The sequence below is a fragment of the Venturia canescens genome, chromosome 1, assembly GCF_019457755.1.
Source record: "Venturia canescens isolate UGA chromosome 1, ASM1945775v1, whole genome shotgun sequence".
Lineage (NCBI taxonomy): Eukaryota > Metazoa > Arthropoda > Insecta > Hymenoptera > Ichneumonidae > Venturia > Venturia canescens.
The window spans coordinates 18,765,834-18,791,347 of record NC_057421.1 but is presented as its reverse complement, the minus strand read 5'-3'; the positions used below and the strand labels follow the sequence as shown (position 1 = coordinate 18,791,347).

Here is a 25,514-nt window from a genome sequence, read left to right as displayed (position 1 = left end):
GTGAAGGGTCGCAAGGAAGGGAAGTTAGACGGAGGGTGTAAAATGGCCAGTGAGGCGTGTACGATGATGAGCCCACGACGCTCTTCTCTCGCAGGATTCTACTCTGGTACTGTGTGTATGCGAGTGTGCCGAAGAAAAAGAGCGAGGGAGACCGAAAGCGATGGACGGAGCGGTAAGGAGCAATAGACGGAAAGAGGAAAAGAGAGGACCGATTGCGAGAATGCTGGAGAAACAGATGCCGATAAGAGCAGTCGTGTGTATACGACGGTGTGCGCTCGCTGGTGTGAGTGCGCGAACGAGAAAGCTAAAGAGGAAGAAAAAACGTCTCTATAGTCTGTGGAAGCCTTTCTGCAGAATTATCCTACCCGGCTTCTAATATATTTTTCATCTACGACGTAAAATCCCCTCAGATGACCTACAGCCTCATGAAAATCATGCAAAAAATAAAGCGTTCGTTGATTGTGCGATTGGATGGACAGTAAAAATCGAGGCTAAACGAATCTGCTCTTTTCGTATTTCGGGAAAGAAAAATGTGAAAGATGAAAGAGAAATTTTGTGACGTTGTGGCGTTTCCAGAAGGCTCGCACGAGTGAACAATTTAACCCTCTCGGACCGTATGTTGCTTCTACGCAACACGCGCTTCCAGTCCCTATAAAACTGCATCAGTCAGTAAGGTCGGGGTTCTAACTGCCTATTTCTATCAAGCAAGGTTAGATTGCACAATAGATAATCCTAAACCAAGAGATAAACTGCTTTAACCCATCGATATATCAATATGAAGTCGGCGTTTCATGTTGAGTTGGCGTTGTGTGAAAAGGTGCTTTAGTTATCGCAAAATAAAAGTGAGTACACATTTTTTTTCGTACTCCAAACGTTATTTCCTTTCAAAGGGAAGCTAATATGATGTATTTAAGGTATTCGGTGCTAGATTCATTCGTAAATTTTCCTGATTTTGCTCCCCAAGGACCTGGTGCTGCGCGCAGCGAACATTCAAAAATTCATATTTCCCAAAAAAAAAAACTGAAATGTCACAATCGATTCGGAAACTAGAAAGTATTTTGAGACAAAATTATGAAGAGAATCATTTTCCGTTAACGCGAAATAGGTCTCGGTCTGAGAGGGTTAAGTATAAATTCTCAATATCTCTGACGATTTTCTTTTCGATTTTTTAAAAAACCTACTAAAGTCTGATGCTTACTTTATCTAAAACGAACAGTCACTCATTGTCATATTTTCATTGGATTTATCCGTAGATAGCTCTACGACGGAGCAACACACTTTTCTAGAGCGTTCTCCCCTTCACCCCAAGTATCGAAGGAAAGCGTCAGCAGCGCAGAGATTTTACAACCCTTATCTTTGAGTACACGCACGTGTACGTAAGATTGACGATGGAGGAATATCATACGGCCAAAAGATTTCCTTCTCATACGAAATACAGTATCATTGTGGCTCGATATTTAGAATTTCGTTACTACTAATCTATGATCATCAGACTGGTAAGACGACGCTGACGTTTGCAACGTTGGAGTTCAACGAAATGGACGAAAATAACATTTGTAATTGACCAATTATTTATTTCACGAGTCATTGGTGCAGACTGAAAAGCTACGAATTGCAAAAATGAGGCAGGTAACAGAATTGGAGAATCACTAGAATCGTTGGAGAGTATTTTTGCTACATTTCGCTGGACACTCCAGCGTTGCAAACTTCAGTCTCATCTCGTAAGGAGGTGATAGAAAAATATGAAGTTAGGACAGAGTGGGGTAATTCTGGACGCAAAGTAAATACGGACACCGCAATATATCTTTGTATTCCGAACCCCCACTTTCACGCACTCGAACTCATGCGTTAGTCCTATCGTTGTCCAATGCGAGCTCACATTGTACGAGGCGTGAATCGATATATTTTCGTCGAGGCAGGACCGATTGTAAAATTTCGTGCATTTTGATGTAATTTTAGCCTCAAACACTCATCAGAACCCTGAATAGAGGTTAGCGGGCTGCTGTTCGATTCGATTTTGAATAACGAACAAACAAACGAACGAGCGGGTCAAAGGACTGGAGCAAAACCCCCATTCACAGAGTCGTACGTACACGCAAACGGTATGATGAGCATCAGGCGTGTACGCATGCTCTCCAGGGCTTCGTGTGGATGCTGATACGTACGTGATCCGCTCGCACGCATCAGAATATAGCAATTCTCGAACCCTCTTCCGTGTCTGTGCGCCTTACATACAGAGATATTTAATACGCCACGTTTGCACGGTAGGGTGCTGTTGCCCTTTGACCGCCGAGGTTACGCAGAGCTGAAGGCCTTTTGTTTGCTATATCAGAGTCGTTGAATGAGCTTAACGCCGAACCATTTGAAGGTAACGATCAGCGGGGATTCTGCTCAAGGGTTTTGCTGATTCTCGAAGGGTCTGTGTTTGCTAGCTTTTCAGGGGATGAAAATCCGAAGATGGTACAAACACGCGTACACACACCGAAAGACACATTCGTTCCCTGAGAATGAGCAAACGTGTTCGTGCAAAGGCACATACCGGGAAAACAAAGGACACAAAATACTGTCGAGATCCGTAGCCCTAAAGGGCTACCGAGACGATTGAGATATGTAAGAGAAAAAACACTATCTCGCTGGGCAAAGCTCTCGAAAGAGAACGCGTTCTCGTCCACTGAGGGTTGCTTGCACTCACATGTGACTGTATTTGCCGGTGGGGTATATGATGGACGTTTGAGGAACGAACATAGAAGCCTTCCGTCCATGAAAGACGTCGAAGCGTGTGCATAGCGTGGATTTATGGGCGCATATCGGTGTACGTGCGCGTGCCTCTATTACGTAAGGCGAGTGTGGAACGGAGGAGTTTTTTACGACGAAAGGGGCAACGAGATTCTATGTAGAGTGTGGGTGTTACTGGCATTGTTGCCGTTGGTCCATTGTCCCCGAACGTGACGACGCAACGCCCTTAAAACAAAGAATCTCTCTGTGTCGCCCAGCAGCCATCGCGACATTGAGGGCGATAGCGAACGGGGAATGCGCAATTACGCGTACGAGCGAAGTTCATATACTACACCTTACTCGAACTCGTACAGGGTGCTCAAAAGATCGTAAACCATTTGGCTCGTTCAAGAAATGTGCTGTAAAAATAAATGCTTTTGAAATATTTGCCCAAAGTGAAATTGAGGTATTCGAAGTAGTCCCACGCGTATTTTAGGAATCGATGAGGAATTCCGGATTTTCTGAACACCCTGTGAATGGCTCGGTATCTATGACGAGGGGAGACTCGCATTCTTTATCAGCAAAGTCATTGAGTTTTTCGAAGGTCGTTCACCAGTTTTTCGGTCCTACTTCTGCGGTACTTCACTCCAAAAATTGGACAATATTATCTCGAGATGTTTGAACTTTTGGAAAAAAGGGTTGACGAACTTCTCTGGAATCGATCATTTTCGTCAACGTTATTTCGCAGAGTGAAAAGACAAAAAACCTTTCTCTTTGTTCTGATGCATTTGAGGATTTCGAAAGAAGCTTTAAAGAATTGAAAAATGTTTGAGAATATCTCGAGACACATATCCGAAAATGAGGGCCTCGATATCACACGGAAATAAAGGGTCCAACAAATTGAAAACTAGCTACGACAGTACCGATTAAACATCGTTTTCTTGTTGCCAATGGTACCTTCTAAATCAGCATAAATTATGAATTAAAATGCAATGTGTCCTTCCTATCGCTTCATAAGTTTTGCCTCGAGTCTCGCTCTTGGTATCTGCTCTTTTTTCACCCTTTTTTATCGTCGCTCCCTTCTGCCTTGGATTCATCCTTCTTACGTGATTATTTGCTCGTCACATGCCTTGTTGCATGAGAAACTCTAATTAATGCCCCGTGCCAAGAGAAGAGTTGCACACGAATTCATATAACTAGACAAACGCCGTGAGCAGCGAACGTCCATTGAACCCTGCTCATTAACCACAGCGCTTCGCCACTTCTTGCATCCGTTTACTTGAAGCTCTTGCGTTTCGTGAGTTATTATGTTGAACTCTATTTCGGACTCTGGCTAGCGTCTGCGTTTTGATTAAATCGGTTGTAAAGGCTTTGAATATCGAATGATCGTATCATCACATTCATCAGAATGACTGTGACGTATTCTTGAGAATTGGGAAAAGTTTGTCATGGGTTATAAAAGCAGGATTTTATCGGAGAAGAGAACCGCGACGGAAATTTTCGAAAATTTCTTTCTTCGAAACTTGACATTAGCATGTTTTCACGATTTTACTTATCGTAACTCTCGTCTCATTGTGCCAAGGGCTCTGAATGAAAACGATGTTTTCATCCAGAGGTTTAATCATTTAGAACAATCAAATTTTGTTTCTTGCGCACGAATGATGTGACGCTGTAAATAAACGAGGCAGATAACGGTCCTGTGCATTATAATGAAACTGCTGCGCCAGCGCGAAGTCACCTCCCCGAATTAATTTGTTTTCCAACAGCTGGTTTTCTAGGCACGACTTTTGGGACACACCGGAAGTCCTGTCCGATGGGCATCGCGGCAAATATATACACAAAGCGATAATTCGTCATCACGGTTGGTCACGTGTTTGATGTGGTGTGAAGGGGCGTGCGACCGTTGCCGGATTTTCCGATGAAAATACATGCGACCCGCTCCGTCGGCGCTCGCAGGCTCTCTCTGAATTTCTTCTGAAACCTCGGCTCGTACCTTCTGTAAAAACCATTCGGTAACCGCCCTCTCACAGAATATTCCGTGAGCTTCCCCGAGTTCTGGCTTTTCCGCGCGACCATAAAAAAAATTCTTAGCGGCGTAAGTGCACACATTCGCACACAGAGGAGCACGGTTACGCACACGCAGGAATGAAAGGAAATATCGCGGGGAGACGCGTCACCGAGACTCCGCGGGGGTTCTTTAAACTTTCGCCAACTTTCCTCCGGAATTGAGGGAAAATGCTCTTCCACGAGATACCCCTTCAGCCCTTGTCTAACCCTGGAACGAATATTACGCGCTTCTACCTTCGTCCTCATGATCACGCAAGAAATTTACCGTTCGTGTTCGAGAAAGTCCCGTCGTAAAAGCAAGAACAAAAAAAATGCCAGTTTAAAGAGAGAGAGAAAGAGAGAGTGAAAAATCACAAGTAACTTTTTCTTCGAGGAAAAGATTTCATGTATAAACAACCTCACAGAACATTACCGACAGTCTCTGCTTTTCTTATTCCCGCATCTCACGTCGCATGTTATTTTTTCTCGTGATTAAATTATCGAAATTCGCCTTTTTCCGTTATGACAATTTAATCGTGGAAGTCATGGTTCAAAAAAATCCTCTTTTATAAGAGTGAAACGAACTTCATACCGAGATTGAATGATTTTTGACTAAAATAAGCTCGTTCGAGTGTGCGGATGCCAAGGGTCTTTATAATTTCGAATTCCAGTAAAAACAAAGCTCGCTAACTCAACAATAGGGCGGTCCAATTGCAATTTTCGCCCATTCTTTCAATGGCGGTGTCTACGGAAACGATGTCAATTCACCAGAACGAAAAACTATGTTTGCGTTGAGAAAATTGAGCAAGTTCCGTTCCCGTAGCTCGATTCCTAGAAAATTTTTATTTCACAGTACGGACAAAAAAAAAGCGACGAGTGTTTCTCGAATATTCTGCATGGTTTCGATTTTTAGCTATCTCCGCACCTGGCGGCTCTCCTTTCGCAGTATTTTCGAAGCGAATCCGCTCCATTGATAGTCAAATTTTCATCCATTAAATAAGCTATTACCAACGATATTATCAGCGACGCTATCTACATAGTGCATTTTTATTTCATGGGACAAAAAGTATTACCGCATATTTAGCCTGATGAAATACGAAGAGGATCGTAACAGCTGCGATATGTCAATATAATACGGCACTCGTTTTACGTCCGCGCGTGTGCGTGTTGCGCTTGTACATGTTCGTACGACGATATTGTGACGTGCTATTAATACACGAAAGCCATAACGGAAGCTAAGTACAGTCAATTTGAACGATATAGTTCCGGCGATTGTCAGTTCGTTGACCAGACCTCACGAAGTTCCGTTTATCGATGCTTCGCTATACACGTATACCCAGCGCCCGGATCGAACGACAATTTGAAGGTTATAGAACGCAGTCGTTTTTTTCCATGGCAACTCATCCACCAGTAAAAAAAATGGACTCCACCTCGATGGTACTGGAAATGAGCTTGACAAGTTTCAGGCAACGAGAAAATTGTATTGAAACATAAAAAATGTCTCGTTGGATATGCCTGCGGGGGGAACTACCTTTAAATATTCAAGTTCCAATGTTTCAGGGTTCGCTAGACTGCAAAAATGAAGTATTACATTAAATCGAAAGAGCACTGGATTTTTCGGTTCAAGTTAACCATGCAAGGGTGATGAGATAAAATTATCTGCGCCAAAAGCTTGTTCTGCATTGGTTACGGCTTAAAAAAAAAAATTTTATTATTAAGGATTACGTGTTGTACTTATAATGGGAAGAGAATAAAGAGAAGAGAATTTGTCACTTAGATGGAAAAAAATATTCGTCAAGTTGCACGAGGAAGCTGACGAAGATTTTGAAGAAAGCGGAAATCGCATCTGATGACCTGCCAGAAGCAGCAAAGCGCGATGACAGGATGTGGTAAAAGGAGAAAAAGTGAAGACAGGCAAAAACCATGCTAAATGCGAAAGAGTGCTAGAGGAAGAGGGAGAGAGAGAAAACGCGTCATTTCCTCAGTATAGACAGGTCTTCAATCCGCTATGAACGCCCTCGTGGTACTCGAGAGACTTCATTTCCTGATTGAGTTTTACCTCAACCGCACTCTCTACGGTATGACTTCGGAGCAATCCCTTTCTCACGCAATCCCTCTTGATGGGAGGCACAAAATTTCCGCGAATTTCCTCAGTACGAAAACACCATGAAATATTCGAGGTCGAAGATTACGAGGAGAATATATAGAGAGCCCGACGCAAAAATCTCGTAGCTTTCAGACAGACACATTTTATTTTGTTATCGACGTCGTTAATTTTGCACTCGAATTTGATTTACCGATCGCGGAAATTGGAATACGCGTTCGAGCCAACTCAACCAATGGAAATATCCATCTCTCCCGTGCCCCCGGATCGTAATATAACTTACGAAACGTAACAAAAGCCATTCCTATAGTCCTCGAAAAAATGAATCTCAAATTTTTATCCATTCGGTCGAAAAATGTTCGAATTTCAAAAAATTTCATACTGAAAACTGATCTCAAATGGAGAAACGTGTCAACGACTCTTTAAATCCTCGCAAAAAAATGAAATTTAAAATTGACGGAAAGTTAATGAATTGAAATGAATCTAAAAAAAAAGCGGTTTGCCTACTAATTTTTTTTCTGATATTTTTTTACCGTTTCCCAGAAAGTCTTGGCACGAGTTTGAGAATGACGTCAGAGCTTTTAACCAGTGTTAAATTGATTTGACAGAAGCCAACTCGTTTACTGTTTTATTATTGTCAACAATCGAGCATAATAAGAACTCGAAAGAAGATTGATTTTTTCAAAAATTTTAACCTTTGGAAAACTTTATCTTCCATAAAAAGTCTCAATTCTTTTTGTCAGGCAATTCAAATCACAATTTTATCAAATTCCAAAGGATTCAGTTGGAAGAATAAACGAAAGTCAAATTCGCTAACATTATTACTCACCAGTTAGTTACGAAGACGAGCGACCGTCGCTTTCCAACCGAAATCTGGACAGACAAAAAAAAGAGCTCGTTACCAATAGTTTCCTAGACATGTGATATGCTGCCACGAGTTTTTGAACTCAGTTCACGTCAGTATTTCGTTTATATATTGAGAGCCAGAGATATGACTCGAAAATCCGATTAAATTATGTAATAATCTACCGCAAATGCTAATCAAGAATTGAACGACGTTCAAAATTCGATAATAAACGTTCAATAATACCGGATCACCAGAAAATTTCATTGTAAAACAATGAACGAAGTGTGTGCTCAATCGAACGAAAATCTCATTCGAATAAATCATAAAAATGAAAGTAAAACATTTCAATTTGTATATTAACAACGAAACAACGATAAACGATAGTTTCCCACTCTAATCAGATGATAAGATTATCTTTACTGTAATCGTACGTTTGTAACGGTTTTACTGTCGTGATCGATAGTATCGCGAGGGCATTTGAATATGACGTGATGCGAGAATTCTGGTGGGATTCACATCGCCCACACGAATACGCGCACACTCGTGTGCATATATCAAGCGGAGAAGCATCATTCTCTCGAGGCTTTTTTAAACAATGGTCAGTGGAAAAGAGAGGAAACTGTTATCGCATATGGCATGAGAGCGGTTTCATTTGCGCTCCCAATCAGCGCTAATTAGAAGTTTCATTGTTGCGATTCACATTCATTCTGTGAATCACCACAAAGAGAGTGCAGCCTGTAAATTCACTCGTTCACAATTCCATAGATCTGTATTTGTACAGGTACGAAGATAACTGTTGGTTAATGAATTTTCATGCCAAACAACATGGGACGTTTGGATATTTTGTAATGCGTTCGGTATGACAATAACACATGATTTTGTTTGATGATTGATCGATCATTGTCGCTATTCATAATTCTCGAGGTCAACGATATCGTTTAATGCTCATACATCCCAATGGCAGTAGCCAACAACAACAAGGCAAATATCGAAATAACTGGACTCGTAGCAGGCATTTTCTTCACCTTTCTTATCGCAGTGCTAAAGACTTCTGATTCTAGGTACTCCAACGGAGCTTGTGATGAAATTACTAAAAAATTTCGAATAAAAATGAAACAAGTGATGAAAGAATGAGGTTCAGAGTCGATGTGCTTCTCAGCGGTTTCTCGGCGGGTGTCGGGGTTTATCGCCGCAAGATAGAAGGATTCGTTGGATTCGTTTGTAAATAAATTATAGTAATCGAGCGGTAAAGTGGACGGAAGTATTTGGACGTTGCGCGGTGCATGACTAACGAGTTTCTCGACAAATTTTGTTAATCGTAATCGCTCGAGGATGGACACGATATCGTGAATTCCTTTGATAAGAAAACCATAAAACATGCATCCGCTGCGAGCGTATAAATCACGAAGGCACCACTGTGATTTACGGCGAACCCGCGCCATATCGCTAAGCATATGAATTTTATGAATTTATGATGAAACATCTAGCAGCTGCACATATTCACGTTGAATAGTGAAATGGAGACTTATTCGAATATTCGACGAATTATTAAACAACAATTATCGTCATTTCGAAGATGGGGCAATCGAATCGTTTTCGTTAGAAAATCGAGTTTCTAAACTGGAGAAGTGCTTAAAGAATCACATTTGAAAAAAAAAATTCGTTAATTCAGGAGGTTTTTTTTTCCACACTGGTTAACTACTCCCGAGAGCTCTCATTTCTTGTTTCTACACACTCTTTTCTTCTTACGGTGTTATGGAGAGAAGCGTTAGGAGCGCGATACGATCGAGTTAACTCGGGAGTAGAAAACTCCGCTTTAGTCGCTCCTTAACCAAACTCTCTTATGGCTCTCGTCGTTCGGGTCGGAGTAGTCCTCGGTGTCGTCGTCGCCATGCTGCGAGGAAAGTCCTTCCGAATGAAACTCATCTCGAAAGTTTGTTGGAAATTTCTTACGAACGAGTTTTCGAGTTTCATTGTCTTATATTTATTCAATTTTTTTTCCAACCCAGTGCGGGCGCCATTAGTGTGTAATGTACTGTCACATTCCTGGTAATCGATATACGACACCCGCGCCTTTACGGAATCGTCCATTTCGCGTGCAAGCAAATATAACTCGGCGAGTTTCACCTTCAAAACCACCGACGCACATAAGATAAAACAGCTTAATTACAGCAATCGTTAACAAACTTGTTCAAATGCCAATTAAGGAAGAAATATTTAACTACTCGTTTGACTTTCACGCACAGTTGGTTTCACTTTTCTCGCTAACCTCTTTTTCAACTCAACTCTCCGGGATTTTTTACCCACATAATTATTAAAAAGGATTCACTAAATATTTTCCCAATCGAGGGAGAAAAAACGTTGAAAAAAATTGAGCCATTTCGATCAAAGGGTAATTTGACCTTTTTTTTTTATTAACCCGTAGACACCACTTTGAGGTCACACATTCGCCAGACTGGTGCGAATTTGCACTTGGACTTTTCAAAATTTTTTATTTCATCCATGAATGTATGGAATTATAATCTTACAACGAGACTTTTGAGGGGTAACAATTCCTTAGTAATAGCAGAGTACAATCATTTAAAAAATTGAGAAATAAAGTTTTATTATAGAAAAATGGCCAAATTGAAGCAAGGAATTCTGAAGTTCTAGACACTTGATTTTTTCGTGGGTGCAAAATTTGCACCCGTGTGGCATCTGCGGGTTAAAAAAAAAACAGAATATTGAACGGGGGCATTAACGCAGAATTTTGATGGCAATAAAACTTTCTCATCACGTTAGAAATAAAGAAAAATAAACATTCAATTTTTCTGGTGCAGTCCAATTTTTGATTAAACCTACTGAATTTGATGCGCAGTTAACCGCCATTGAACGAATTTCCAACAAATTTTTGGTCGCTCAATTTAGTCACGGATATTGCGTCACTTTGTGTTCGGAAAATGTTGATAACTAAAACGTGTAATTAATGGAGTTCGGGCATTGAGAAAATAAATAATCGCATGAACGTATGGAAACGTGCAAAATGGAAATTGAAGTTTATTGTTCTGAAGATAACAATAAACAGGCTCAAAAAAATACTTCAGAGTTGATTGATTCCTGCTGTAACAATGGATGAGAAACGTGAATTAAAATAGAATAATGCGAATAAGCCGAGTAAAGAAAAATGTTTGATAAATTGTATATTTCAAAAGTGCCAACGATAACGAGCCCGTGGTGAGCAATTTGTTGCCATCTCTCTTTTCATTTATCACTTCTGCCATTATTCGTTCCACTTCTCATAGCAAACTTTCCACAAAGCTTTTATTCCTCAATTGGATTTGGCGAGTATCGTCGATTTGTAGGAGGAAAATATCCGTTGGAAATTTACCACTTACCTATGTGCTTCGAGTCGATGCTTAAAGTTATCTACCATCTATATTTCCATTCCGGATATCCTGAGTTTCATTGCTTGGGAATCCGAAGCAATTAGAGCCTGATTTATTATTTTAATTGTAGGCATTAATGGCCACGTTTATTATTCAGAGAGGATGGCTTAGCCACCTTGAAAGAACAATTGTACGACAGGCTTTTCCAAGACCTCACACTTCGAGTGCGAAGCGCGCGGGTACGGACCTACCTATAACTCAATCACAGACGAATTTCGACAAGCTCCGCCGAGAGTGAACATTCCCTGAAATTAAATCCAGGACTAATGAATTGAATGGCACGATATAATCGAATATTTCAGAGACAAGCGTGACAGAAATCTATTGTCGATTCGAAACGTTAGTTTTCTTTGCCCTCCAACGAAAAGCAAAGATATTTGAACCAGTGAAGAATTTTAAAATAGGAAAACTTTTTCAATTCGTGTCTCGAAATGATAAATTAGAGAGAAAAGAAAGCTGCGATTTATATCGATTGGATGGTACTAAAAACATTGTAACTGTAATATCGAATGCGGCACGTTTCCATTGTTCCATCAAATGGATTATTTCCATCGAATTACAGCTATAAAATGCAAACTGCTCGAGTTTATTGGAGTCTCAATAGTAACTGAATTTGTTCAGATTCCAATTGCGCACGTTTCAGTCTGCGACAAAGCTGTTAGCCATTATAATCGTAGAAAAATGTGCCAAGTTTCGATGGATTATCAATTTTTGTTAACTTCACGAAAAACTTTGAGCGTTATTAAGCAACAAGGTGGTCTCTGTGTAAAATAATTACATCATCGAAAAATGTTCCTAGCGTGTAAAAGTACTTCGACCGATAGTGTTTATTTTCGCAGAAGTACTTTGGTGATCCTTCGCAACTCAAGGTGTTTAGACAGTTAAATCAATCAGTCAAAATTAAAGGAAAATCCCCGACAATTTTATAGTTTCATGGAGATTAAGCCTCCAAAGAAATGCTTTTGACGGAAAGTTAAAACTATAAGCCAACTTCGGCCCTTTGAAGCTCCATTGAATAAATAAATACTAGAATTAGCATAATAAAAAAATTGCATGGGACGTCAATCCTCTTTCATGTACGAGCTTACGTTGGCAAATCTTTGAAGAATAAACGGTGCTGGCCGCAAGTTGCACCAGCGTAATCCCCCAACAACGGAATACTTAACGAGCTATAGTGCAAAGGACCGTGCTCCGCGAGCTCTCGCTCGCGTGTATTATTAGCTGGTGCATACACACTAGCATATTCCAAGTGAAATAGTACACAAGAGTGATCGATTTCACGCAAACGCGAGTATATCCTCGTGCTCGAATAACTCATTTCCCAAATTAGCGTCGTAATAACAGAAGATCAAAAGTGGGCTGTAATTACAATTAAATAAAATAGAGTTTACCATGTCAAATATATCCAAAGATTGTAACATTCCCAGAGGAATGTTAAATTCGCGAATCGATGACTTTCATGAAAACGACGAATCACGTCTGATGACCTCCATAAATAAATTTCTATAGCAGTTTTTCCATTAGATAAACGTTCTTAATTCGCCTTATTAGTCCGAAAAATCCATGAAGAGAAAGTGGAATTGGATTCGTCGACCTCGTGTCAAACCTAGCATCCTGACGTTCTCTCCCTTTCGTTCTCGCAGCGTATTGTTAGGATTGGAGAGTTCAATTACGATTCCTCTGTGCGCTCGCCATGCACACAGCACAGGCGAGGACACACGAACGCACAATGAAAATGACAAAGATTGAAACTTTTGCCAGTGCAAACAGTGGCACGTTGAGGAACTCCATCCCTTGACGGCGGCCAGCCGGACGAGTGGAATATCACTGAAATTTCTGACTTCATTTCAACTGCCAAACAAAATCGAATGGAGCCACGCGTCGTTGATTAGGAGTTTCAGGTAGAATTTTGCAGCTGCTGTGAGGAGGGCAGTGGTGACGTCAATTTTAATGGAAACGAACCCATCAGAGAGTTTCCAGAGTTTATCAACGCTGGGGGGTTACGAGTGCCAGAGGCTGGACTGTGAGAATACACATAGGAATTTAAGCATAGAGATGTGCGGGGTTCTGAATCGCGTAACGATTCTGTGGCAGGTAATTAATCTCTCTCTCTCTCTCTCTCTCTCTCTCTCTATTCTCTCTTTATAAACTCGCCAAAACAAACATACATACGAGAAGAGCATAATTGTGGACAGTCATTTCTCACGCGAAGAATCTGCCTATGAAAATGCACACGCGATGATTCGCCGTAAGCGAGGTAAAGCACGATGATGATCTCCAGAGTGAAAGACATGTGATACAGAATTTCAAGGAACTATACAATATCCGAGAGGAAATTGCCGGAGCCAGGGAAGGTTACAGAGCTTTGAAGACAGAAGCTATGAGCGCGGAGGAAACTGTCGGTGGCATTTGTACGGAGGGTACAGCTCGCAGAGATCTCTGCAGAGAACGAGCATAATGCGCGTATCACTGTCATCTCACGCTGGTCTGGCTGGGATGCTGAAGCCCGCAGTCTTGTCCCCATAGTCGTTGTCATCCTCGTCTTCGTCGATGTGAGAGGGCTGCTCGCTCCGCCATGTTAAAACGTCTACAGCCCATGTGGCATCATCATCGTGCAAAAGCAGCTCTCTCTCTCTCTCTCTCCCTCCCAGTTCCCTCTCTTTCTCAATGTAATATCGTGCGCGCGCACGGAAGACATGTTACTGACGTGGTAACGCAGCAGAACTTGGCTGAAGCACCAGCTCCGGCCAAGTGGTATTGTAGACAGCAGCAGACGATTCCAGTAAGAGAGCGAGAAGGAGAGAGAGAGAAAAAACTGGCGAATTTAACACATTATGTACAAATTTTCTGCAAGGAAGAGAGAGAGGGGGGGGGGAGAGAAAGAGCGAAGGGATGAAGCATACTGCACGCACATGGCAATGGCAATAACATAGAAGCCAACGTGCAGCCCCGGGGGTCTCTTAGCATAAGCTTCCCAAGAAGCCTCATATCGGCTTTGACCATAGACCACAAATTTTTCGAAAATTGTATTATTGAAGATAGAAGAAATGGTACGAGAAGAACCCAAAAGCAACGGGTAAGACGATCGTCCAAGATCTCATTACTTTCTGCGTATGTTCATCAATAGATTTTTATTAGAATCGGAATACAACAGAGCGGTGGGAGTATAAAAAAGTTTGAAAACCCGAGAAGCCACTCCGACGGTTTGAGCTACGAGCGAGCGTATTTATTTCTTACTACTAGCGCAAGTGCGCGCACGCACGTTGGATGGAGGGCTTGTGTTCGTGTACAACGACATGCCACTGGGTACATTCGAGCTCTAGACATCCGGTACAATACCCTCGCTCGGTTATAATGGGCCTCTATTTCCTCGCATTGTTCGAAGGTTACATTATACGCTCGCAGATATGTATACACTTTCGAAAGGTAACATCCTACCGGTGAGCTGCGTATACATATTAATCCACGAGTATGTGTGTTACGTATATATTCCAGGTGTGGAGATTGCACCAACGTGGGCGCGCGAGGAGCTCGTTTTCGTATTTCGTATGTGTAATACCGCCTCGTATCGCATCCCATGAATATTGGAACGTTGTGGCAGATCGATTCGGAGCCTCTTAATGGCTATGACCTGTCCGCAAAGATATTGCATTGAAGAGGCTCGACGTTACAGGGCCATAGACGATGAGCGACGTGACCAAAAGACCGATTAACCGAAACTAATAATATATGTATCAGCTGGAAAAGCGTAATTCATTTGAAAGTATATGAAAAAGCGATTGATAGCTCAATGAGAGAAAAGTAGTCGAGAAGGTCCAAGAGTTTTTCGTGATTTTAATGAAGCGAGGGGCAAAAAAGTACGAATGCGTCGATGTATGCGGTCTTTGTACGTTCGAGGTGATAATTGACGGATGACAATGGAAATAGAACGAATGAGAAAACAAGCGCACAGTCGCGGTTTCACAACGATAGTCACTCTTATTGTTCCCTTAGTCGCCATGCGTATATACGAGGGAACGGCTTTGTTGCGCGCATTCCTCATTGAGAGGCGTTATCATCGACGCGCGACAACGCGTACTTTCTCGAGCTTCTTTTGCGAGGCCGCAAACGCGCATCTTGACCTCGATCATTGATAAATAATCAAGCGCGTAAAGTCGGCTTCTGATAACACTGGGGTGAGTGCGATTTTGTATGTTTGTGAATGGATCATAGCAATCTGCAAGGAAGCGCGGCTTCCGATGCAGAATCTTTGGGGAAAAAAAAAAAAAAAAAAAAAAATGTTCAAGATTCCACGATCCTCTCGGATCCCGTCGCTCTGAGACGCGGCCGTTCCTATCTGCTCATTTTCTCCCTCGATATATGTCAGTCGAGATCCAAATATTTTTCGTCGTTTTACTGCAAACGTCAAAACTCTGCGTTAGCATCGTACCGCCGTGTTCCATGTCGTTGACCCTTTCAACGCTATCGAATCTGTGTTGAATATTGCCCTAATATCCTACAGCTTTCAATGCATATTGTTATTATATATTCCCATAGAGATGTTCAACGTTATCTGCATGAATGTATAAATGACAAACGGAATCGATCGAGAACAATGCGCAAGCCGGAGCAGCATTTCATGCGGGGGCCGGACAATAATCGAATATTCTCCGAGGGACGGTCCTACGAAATAATCAGACCGCATCTCAAACGATCTTCATATATCTATATACGTATAGAGTATACGATAGTAAAATAATACAGTTTATCGAGAGACATACCGGTAGTGGGCGCAGATAGGTTGGGAATCCGCTATACTGAGGCGGGAGAGAGCACTCGGCCGAATAGAATTATCGATCGATTAGCCGCACGGCCACATTGATTAAATAATAGAGAACTTGTCCTCCACTCTTGATAGTACCGAGTCACGGTGGATAAAAAAATTTTTGCGAGTCTGTAGTGCGACATAAAATTTTCAGATTGATGAAATTCAGTGGAGAAACTCGAGCTCGAGCAGCTCTTCTTTTATGAAGAAATGCGTGCAAGTGCGTGGTAAGTCGTAAGAGTTTTGGAATTATTTATTAGAAACGATCCCGAACGCGCTCCGGATTTCCGGCCTCGATTTCTCAAAAAGGTTCCGCTCATTAAGTTTTTATGGGACCTTCTTATGATAACAGAGTTAATAAAAAGTTTCTATTGAAGTTAAACTACGATACGACTAGTACGGTCCAGTACGCGGGGAGAAAATTCCAGTGAAAACTACTATGATGCCATAGGAGTAGGGTTCTATATCGTAATATTTATTAATTCTTACGAACATACATAGTTTTTTTGTGAAACGAAAACTCGATGGAAATGGACGTGATGCCAAAACAAGTGCGAATGAAATTTTGCTATTCGAACATTTCGGCGGATCGGCGATCCTTGTACTCGAACTCTTGAAATTTTACTTTGCTCAGCCGTAAAATAAGCAATTCAGAAATTTTCATTTGTAAACGACACGAAAATTACAAAGTTTTTGGTAAAAACCTCCGAAATGGGCGATATGGACCCCTGACACTATGGCGGCATAGTCACTCTCACTATTGTTAAAATAAAAGTGTGTGCATCAATCGAAAGCATACAGTCTGTTTGCTTCATGAAGTTAGTTTTAGTGAATTGAATTAAATGAAATAATAACGACAAGGCTTTGGGGTAAAAGCCTTTAAAAGGCATAAAAACCTCAATTTATTTGAACCAGTTTAAATGTAACAAGAAATAAAGAAATTGGGAAGTGTGAATAACTCTTTTAGTGCTTATGAGGAGGAGACGATTCTCGATTCCTAGGAACTTTTTTGAAGTCTCGCTTTCATCGAGGGTCAGACCTCGGGCTTCGGATCGGCTGGCCGGACCGATCGCTGCCGTGTTCGAATAAATTTTTTCTTGAAATTGATGGTTTATTTGTAATAATAGTTGAATAAATGTGTGTAGAGTTGATTATATTCAAAACGAATATTAATAAGAACTTTGTAACTTTTTCTCAACTTGAAGAACATTGCTGCGTGTGCAATGAATGATAATATCTCGAAGCGAACTAACTCTTACATTTTTTCTCGTTACTAAAACAAGAATTTTTATTATTTTATACTATCATATGTTTGATAGTGTGTTTTTTGCAACGCTTCTTACGGAATATAATCATTCAACGAAAATATGTATGAGTCGATGTCACGGCAGACCAAGAATATCGGTACGCTAGTGAAAAAAAAAAAAAAAGAGTTTGTAATATTTCAGAAAAGATTAAACAATTTCATCAGTTCCGATCTGCAAATGAAAATAAAACAATGAAAAATTGTATAAATGGAATTTCTCTTCAGTTTACTTCATTTTCTGTTATTATCGTCACGTGCTCGTAGTAGAAACAGAGTTCTGAGCCAAATCCCTTGCCACGGGCTTCTCTCCCGTGCGATCTAATTTCGATAAGCGGACATTGCTATAGACTGCGCTTTTGTTATGCATATAAAATGTGTACATACACAGCGAACGAATACGGATACATGACGAACATGATATTCGAAAACTGAGCACCCAGAGAAATAGAGATTGTTTTGCCGAGGTTGCTGCTGCTTCAGTGATTGGAAGTGATTTGTCCGAATGCTGGAGAATCTTCATGGGAATATGAGACTCACCACAAGTGCATATATTGTAGTGAGATACTTGAGATGGACACGAGAGACGAGAAACGTACAAATGTACGTGTATGTATATGGGCACTGTGAATTCAGACTGGAAGACAGCAATTCCGAGACGACTCTGGTCCTGATCTACTCTAATGCACGCTTCAACCTGAAATATGTCAACTGTAAACATCGTTGTTATTGTACACAACATATAAGACAGAATTTCCATTGACTTCGATATATACGGATGATATCCCCCTGTGGATAACTCCTTGCGTCTATTTCTCGCAGCATCTGCAATTCGAGCATGCACAACTGAATGATGGAAACTGCAGTAACGACGAGAGAGTCCAGGGAATCGTATTTGCTACATGGATTTTTAGCAGGAGATAGTACGCGGTGAGCTAGACACAAATGTATTCGGAGGTAAATGAATAAAGGGAAGCTCTCTTTTATTATTTGGAATAGCTCAGCTGATGGGGAGCAGTAATAAATTTGGGTGGGAAGCCAAGAGAAAATCTAGTTTTTCATATCGGATTGGAAAGATTCGTTTTTTCTACGCGATCCTCCTAAAATGGGTGCCGATCAATATAAACATTTTTGTGAGAAAATTCATACTAATCATAAGTTCTTATTCGAAAGTTTGTGAGTCTCATGAAAGTATGAATATTCTTATAAAAAGTTTGAATTTTAAAACGCCCAAGTGCTTCTCGGAACGGTTGACATCTAAATATCGATGGGAGCAGCTCGAGATGAAAATGTTTTCTCAGGCTCGAGTACAGTAAAGTCTCGAATCACTGGCTTGAGCGTTGTTTGACGAATGAGTGTCGGGCGGGCCCATTGAAAAAGCGTGGCTTGCGTAATCGCGAGTAAGAATAATAAAAAGAATAAAAATTCTTATGGAGCAATGCCAGAGTTACGCGAGTGTCTTCCAGTGTAGAAAGACACGAGAGCACACCGCGCGGGCGGGCTATGGCAACTGAGCGCAGCTTCGAGAGAAGGAAAAGCTCGACGTTCGGTTATTTATATCTATAGAGGATTGGAGGACGCTCGCGAGCCAAGATCCCTGCAAGTGGGAGGTCGACTACAAGTTACAGTCAAAGACTCGAAGTGGACAGACGAAATATCAAAATACGAGGTCGAGGAGAATCTTGAGTGGACAAACGGGAGCCTGATAAGAAAAAATCAACGTTAAATCAACTTTCGAACTCTCCCCGTTGGTCGAAAATTTTGTGAACGAAAGTCAAACTCAAACATTATTTCGAGCAGAAAAAAAAATCGGTGCTTGTTTTTCATAATGGCAAACATGAATTGCACAGAATGTTAAAATTGAACGAGTATGCGTTTGACCGTTCGTTTGTATTCTCGTCAATGTTCGATGAACGAGCCATTTAAGCACAAAAATAAAAGTCAATGGTCTTTCCCATCAACCGCAGAATGTACCAACAGTCAAAATAAATAGCGAACAACAAAAGTAAAATGTATTCAATTAGGATGAACGTGCTGGGCTCATTCGTAGCGATAAAATAGTGTCGAAATTATATGAACGCGGAGTCAAATTAGCCCGTGCGCATCTCTCACAGTCCATTACCTCACTGGAACTATATACAGAGCGCTATAATTCCCGGCGGGATTCAACGAATCGAGGTTTTAAAAAAATACGATGATACTTTTACGACGTCTATTAGAGTATACGCCCCGGATATTTATATACGTGTAAAACGAGCTAACAAGTCTTCTTTATCACGCGCCTCGGATGCTTCTCTTTTTATTCGTTATTATCGTTTCGGTTGAAGACTGACGTTGAAAAAAAAAAAAAAGAAAAAGAAAAAAAAATAATGCATAAAACAAAATAATGCGAGGTGAAACGAAAAATACGAGCTCACAAAAAGAAGTGTGCCAGGGCTTAAACGTAAACGCTTTCGTATACAGGCAACATTTTCATTTTAACAGAAGCTTGCCTCGAAATGGATGATGCCACGGAAAGGTATCTCTGGGGAATGACCAGCAACTATATTTGTATAACGTTACGTTCTAGAAATTGTTTCATACACACCTCGACCTTGCTCCAGCGTACCGGGGTTCCAGGGGAAAAAGGGAGGCAAGAGAGACTGACGTAAAAACCGTTTGACAACGGCAGCTCGTTGGGAAATATCACAAAAAAATCGTGTGCAAACGCAGCAAGGACTGTTCGAGTGCGAATAAAAATCGTGGAAAATAATTCCAAATGCGAATATTGCGGAGAAATGTTTCGGAAACGATCAAGCAAATTAAATATTGAAACGTGTAAATTGAATTAAAAAGACGATGTAATTTCACGTTATAGCTACTGTTATATACGAAGCTCGTTTGACCACACGTAATGAGAACGGAATGATTTATTCATACAAACCGTCAAACTTATGCATGCAACGAAAAATTTGAATCAAAATTACCCGCGCGAATTTGTGAATCGCTTTAAATATCACTCTTGTTTGTATTCATGCATTCTTTTTATCGTGAGAGAGGAAGAAAGAGGCGGAAAGACGATACGAAATTGAGTTGACCCAGATAGTTCCGTCTCTGAATATCAAACGGAAAAACCCGAGAATTCGATAGAGGCTCGTCGATGTAAAAGCAAAACCCAAAGGACTACGAATTCAATGTAAACTGAAGTATACAATTGATTCTGCTCCTACGAAAGTGGGTATTACGTTCCACAAAGAGGCAGAAAATCTTCGCTGACGTCGGTATCAAAAGTTTTCTTTACTTCGACCAAAACTCTCGACTCTATAAAGATTTTCAAATGGATTTAAAGTGTTCTGTTTTCAATTCAACGACTTCAATAATTTGACGTTACGTAATTTCTTATAACTCAAGTCCACGAAAACAAAGCAAAAGAACTGCTCTGGTTATTGATCACGTAAAACCGAATCCACGCAACAACCGAATTACAATCCTAACCAATGAAAATGAAACTTTCATTGAGTTATTACAACGACAACATAATAAATTTATTAAATAACGAATAAATATCGGCGAATCTCGATCATTTAGTAATACAATTAATTCCAATAAATCCACGACTCATAAAAATTTCAAAGAGCTTTCAATTCTCAGTAAAGAAAAATCAAAATTAGTGCGGGTCGAGCGAAGATTTGGCAGCAACCGCCCCCGTGCATTATTTGGAGCTCGATGCAGCGCCATTTGACAAAAGGAGGGAGAATTTATTGATGAGAATATAGAACATTAGGTCTGATTCACCCAGAGACAGAGTTATTCGACGTTCGAGCCTGCGTCCCCAAAGGATCGATATCGTCGTGAACGCGTTGAGAGAATTTTCAAGTTACGATGTATCTCCGTGTGGCAAAGGTGTGTTTCACCTACTCATGAGCTTCTCCCCTTTGCTTTTCCCTTTCCTTCCTCATTTATCGGATACGTAAAACAATGAATACCCGGTGAATAAAGGGAGATAGATCGCGTTGAGTTCGCAGGCGAGAGAATGGTGGGAGAATTACAAGCGTCGAGTGAGTATATGCTTAACCCAGTTTCTCATGTTTCCATCAACCAAGTAACCATCTTTCTACATACGTTTGGTTCGTTAACAAAAGCTCCGCACGCCACGTTTCAATACATAACCTCTCCGAGAACAACGCGTGGTCGATGTTCACTAGCTCCAACATGGCAAAACAGTTATGCATTGTTTATGCTTTAGTACTTATTGTAATATGCATGTGAAATACATTATTGTTAAGTATCAGAACGAGAGAAGCTAAGCAACTCAACGATTTAGGTGCAGGTGCGTGGGAAACTTTCTCATTCGTATTTAATTAAGTGTGTACGTTGCATACATAAACAGATGTGACCAGTTCCTGTTAACCGGTCGACTGGTGGGCTCTTTCTTTCACTTTTCGTGTGCCAAAACTGATATGAACAAATTAGGGGAAATTGAGGTAATTCCGAGTGCCTAAATGAAATTTATTAATAACGAACCATATGATGAAATTACAAAATACATTTTTTATGTATTTTACTCTTTGATATCTCGTTTACGATTTTCGATGTAAATTTTAACTGATGGATAAAAAATGGTAGATATTTAGCAAAAAACAACACTCCGTAAAATTCGGATTTAGCCCGAACTTCAGGGGTAACTTCGGACGACCCTTGGGGTAAATCTAGATTGCATTAAAAATTGCTGCACATATATCGAAATTAAATTCTCGTCTCGTACTTCCGCTTGTGCAACTTTGAGAGCCCACATTTCACACTCGATTCATGAAATCCAGTCTTCGGATGGTAGATCTTCGTATCTTTCAAAACAAAAATAATTTTTTTGTTTTCACATCGTCGACTGCTTTATTTATGCACTCGATATCATAAGTTGGGGTTTCCTTTCGTATGTATTTACGAGGTGACTGAAATTTGAAAAAAATCAATCGATATGGGGTGGGAAAGAACGTCCAGAATTCCCCCAAAAAGTCGTTCGGAATTATCTCAAACTGGAAATTTCACGAGTTAATCATTAACAATTTTAAAAAATAGTGCGAAAAGCCAAAGTTTGAACTGAAACCTAAATATTGCGATTGAGGTTCACGAGTTTGACATAACGATCTCGAATCTAGTTTTTACTCTCACAGCTCGAAGAAACTATCAAATTATCTCAGGACTGTTTACGCATTAGGCCATTTTCGAAAAAGCACTTTGAATTTCGGGGATCGTCATTTTTTTCGAAGAAACTTTTTTTCATCTCAAAGAACGATTCTATAGAATTTTTCCTGTTAGCACGTTTTATCTTTTGTACCACGTGACATAATTATTATCGACCAGTTAATAAGTTGAGCCATGTGCGTTAAAGTTTTCAAGCGAACGAAAAATGTGAATTTTAACAATTGGAACGAACGCACGTGAAATGACGGTCAGTGAACAAATTCGCCATGTTTTTTTCTGTTCATTCAAACTTTTCGAAAAAAAATGACTTATCACTCGCAGCATAGAAAAACGCGTACGGGTATACTCGGGACGGAGAAAATTTGAAACACAAAAAAACAAAGCGTTAGTGCATTGAAAGAGAAAAACTTTTGATCGATCAAACGCGAAGCTGGACACGAGAAATAATTCGAAGGTTTATTGGTGCTCCGATCGTTTGACGCTCATTACACATTTGTAATACCACGTTTATATATATAATACACACGATCAGAGTGTGCAATGCGATTAAATGAAGCGGGAGCATTATGCACGCTATTAAATGTGGCTACCGGTTGCTCCGGGGACTTTCACCGATCGTGATCATTTATAGAATCGAGGTTGACGGGAAGTATGAGCTTTGTTGTTATTATTATATGCATTATTGTTGTTTTCTCACATTACTATCATGATCGCATAAGAGTTTATGAGTTTAACTCTAAATCGGTCCTCCGCAGGAGTGCGATTCAATTACATGCAATTTACTGCTGTACGTACACGATGATCTATGGTCCCAGAGGTAATTGAACAGAATATTTTTATTCAATATACGAAAACCATTTACTGTATATAAATGATTATAAAAGATGCCAGCAGCGCACCTGCTGTCTCGATTCTCCTACGAACGATTATGAAAACCCCAATGAAAAAAAAAAACGACACGAGAAAATTGTTTACCTCGTTTCACTAGATATTTTTTGGTGTGAAAATTCCCTAGAGCTGCGACACTTTGCTGCCGTTTAAGGAATCGTATCTCATCGGATATGATTCCCCTCGAGAGCGCATGCGTGAATTCCCGATGATGGTACTTGGGAGCGTATGCTCATGCATCAGCGTATCACCACCTGGTTTTCGAGGATGGCAGTCACCATAAAACGGTTCCGGTCTGTTCGTTCATGTTTTTCGTCACAGATGCATCACGCAACGTGACCGAGGCGAGGCAGCGTAAGCACGATACCAAATGAGGACGAAATTTGATATCTCTATCAGCTGAGAAGCGCGAGTATAATTCGTTCATTTCCGTTTTCCAAGAGCTCATTTTGGCATGTACTTGAACTACTTTTTTTGATGCTCCGTATCAAGGGTTTCGGGGGAATTTTCCATGCGCCAAGTTTCAATTGCCTTTTAAATTATTTCAACTTTAAGTACTTCCTTTTGCAAAAAGTCGTTTTTTGTTGGCGCACGCATAAGTAGAGCACTCGTTGATCACGTGAAATTTCGACTGACTCTTCGTGAAAATGCTTTGTGAAGCATATTACACCTCGCAGTGACCAGGAATCAAAAACTTTTAGCTAATTAACGAGCTCACGGTGTTAAATTGCTGTACCGAGACTCTAGGACGTCGCGTTTACGAGAAGCGTTCTGCTCGTGACATTTTTCAAACTTTCATCATTAATATTTTCTGCAAACACTCGGTTTACCCTATGGACACGCTTATATATTTTTATGCTCGCGGAGGATTTCTTCACGCTTTTTAAAGTTGAAGTTCTCAAATGAGTGTACTGCAGCGTGACTTGAGAAACTTTCCCAGCCAGTCTATTCGCGTGCCTTAATACATTGTTGTGGATAAAAATAAATCAGTCGATTATGAAGTGTCCGAGTTCGTGAAAGGAATACCCTTATTTGACAGCAACGTGTAGGAAGTTGGTTGAGTCGGTTCAGTGTTTCAGTGAGTTGTCATTTGCAAAAAAGTCAAGTCTAAAAAAAACCAGCCTCAATGGGTGTCGTCCGGACTGATTTTTCGTTTCATTTTTTCTCAATCCGTGAATAGAATAAATTCAACTTTGCTCGTTTATCCGTACACATTTATATTTCTATAGCAGCAAGCGATATCCGACGGAGCGAACAAATGTTTGGCCAAGACAGCTAAGACGTACGAGTATATGAAACGTCGGAAGCAGCAGGGACGCAGGGATTTGTGATTTATGGCTCGTCTTTAACCGTTGCCCCGTAACACATGTGCAACTCCCTCGCACAAACTCTGTGAAACCCGGTATAGCATGCGAAGAATGAAAGTATCTTGAAAGATTTCACGTTAAAATCACGAATATTTTTTGCTCGCGCATTCTCTGCTGTTGCGATGGAAAATGTGCGTAATGAAAGAAGAAGAAAGGTTTTAGCGAGCAGCCAGTCCAATTACGATATAGAAATAATGACCGACTGATGGAAAAATTCTATGAAGACGAAATGCATCGTTTATAAACGAAGGTGAAAAAATGATAATAATAGAAAAGAATCGGTTGATTTATCGTCGACGATTTGCCATTAAAGATAGATTTGAATGCTGCGATGCAGGAAACGTAGCCTCGTAACACCGATTGTGAGAGGGAAAGGAAAAAAAAAATGAGGACAGACATCTTCATTGCCATTTCACATGTGAAGGACGAACGAACCCCCTGTCCATCTTTTAATTGGTTTCTCCTGCTACTGTGAAATTGCAAATGGTCCATCGTGTCTTTTCGTCAAAAAAGAACCAATTAAGCAAGGGAGCCAGGGAAAATGGATAGGGAGCGAGCGAGAGAAGCGGGGAGATGAGAGGTCCACATGCTAACTCGTTAAAACTCATTTTACTCAAGAAGAAACTGGGTTACCAGGTTCCAAATCGATTCGCAAAGCACACAGTCCAGTGACTTATTTTCCTCCACATATTTCCACATGGAGAGCATCGCACATGTATTTGTACACGTATATAAAACCGATTGCACCCACGCTCTCAGATGTTTCATCGTTTTCGTCGAAAATCAGCCGGAAATTGAAGCAAATTGAGATACGTAGGTCTCGGATACGCTTAT

The 25,514-nt window shown here is 40.7% G+C and overlaps 1 protein-coding gene across 5 annotated transcripts in view; it reads right to left on the bottom strand.

The window, feature by feature from the left end:
• LOC122410113 (ankyrin repeat domain-containing protein 50) overlaps window positions 1-25,514 on the bottom strand; it is a 94,863-nt gene that overhangs the window by 53,632 nt on the left and 15,717 nt on the right. For 4 of the 5 annotated variants that reach the window (XM_043418156.1, XM_043418184.1, XM_043418173.1 and 1 more), the window contains exon 2: window positions 7,695-7,738. The exons of the other annotated variant lie outside the window; for it this stretch is intronic. The gene's annotated coding sequence lies outside the window, so the exon portion shown is untranslated. The remainder of the gene's footprint in view (window positions 1-7,694; window positions 7,739-25,514) is intronic. 5 annotated transcript variants of the gene reach the window in all.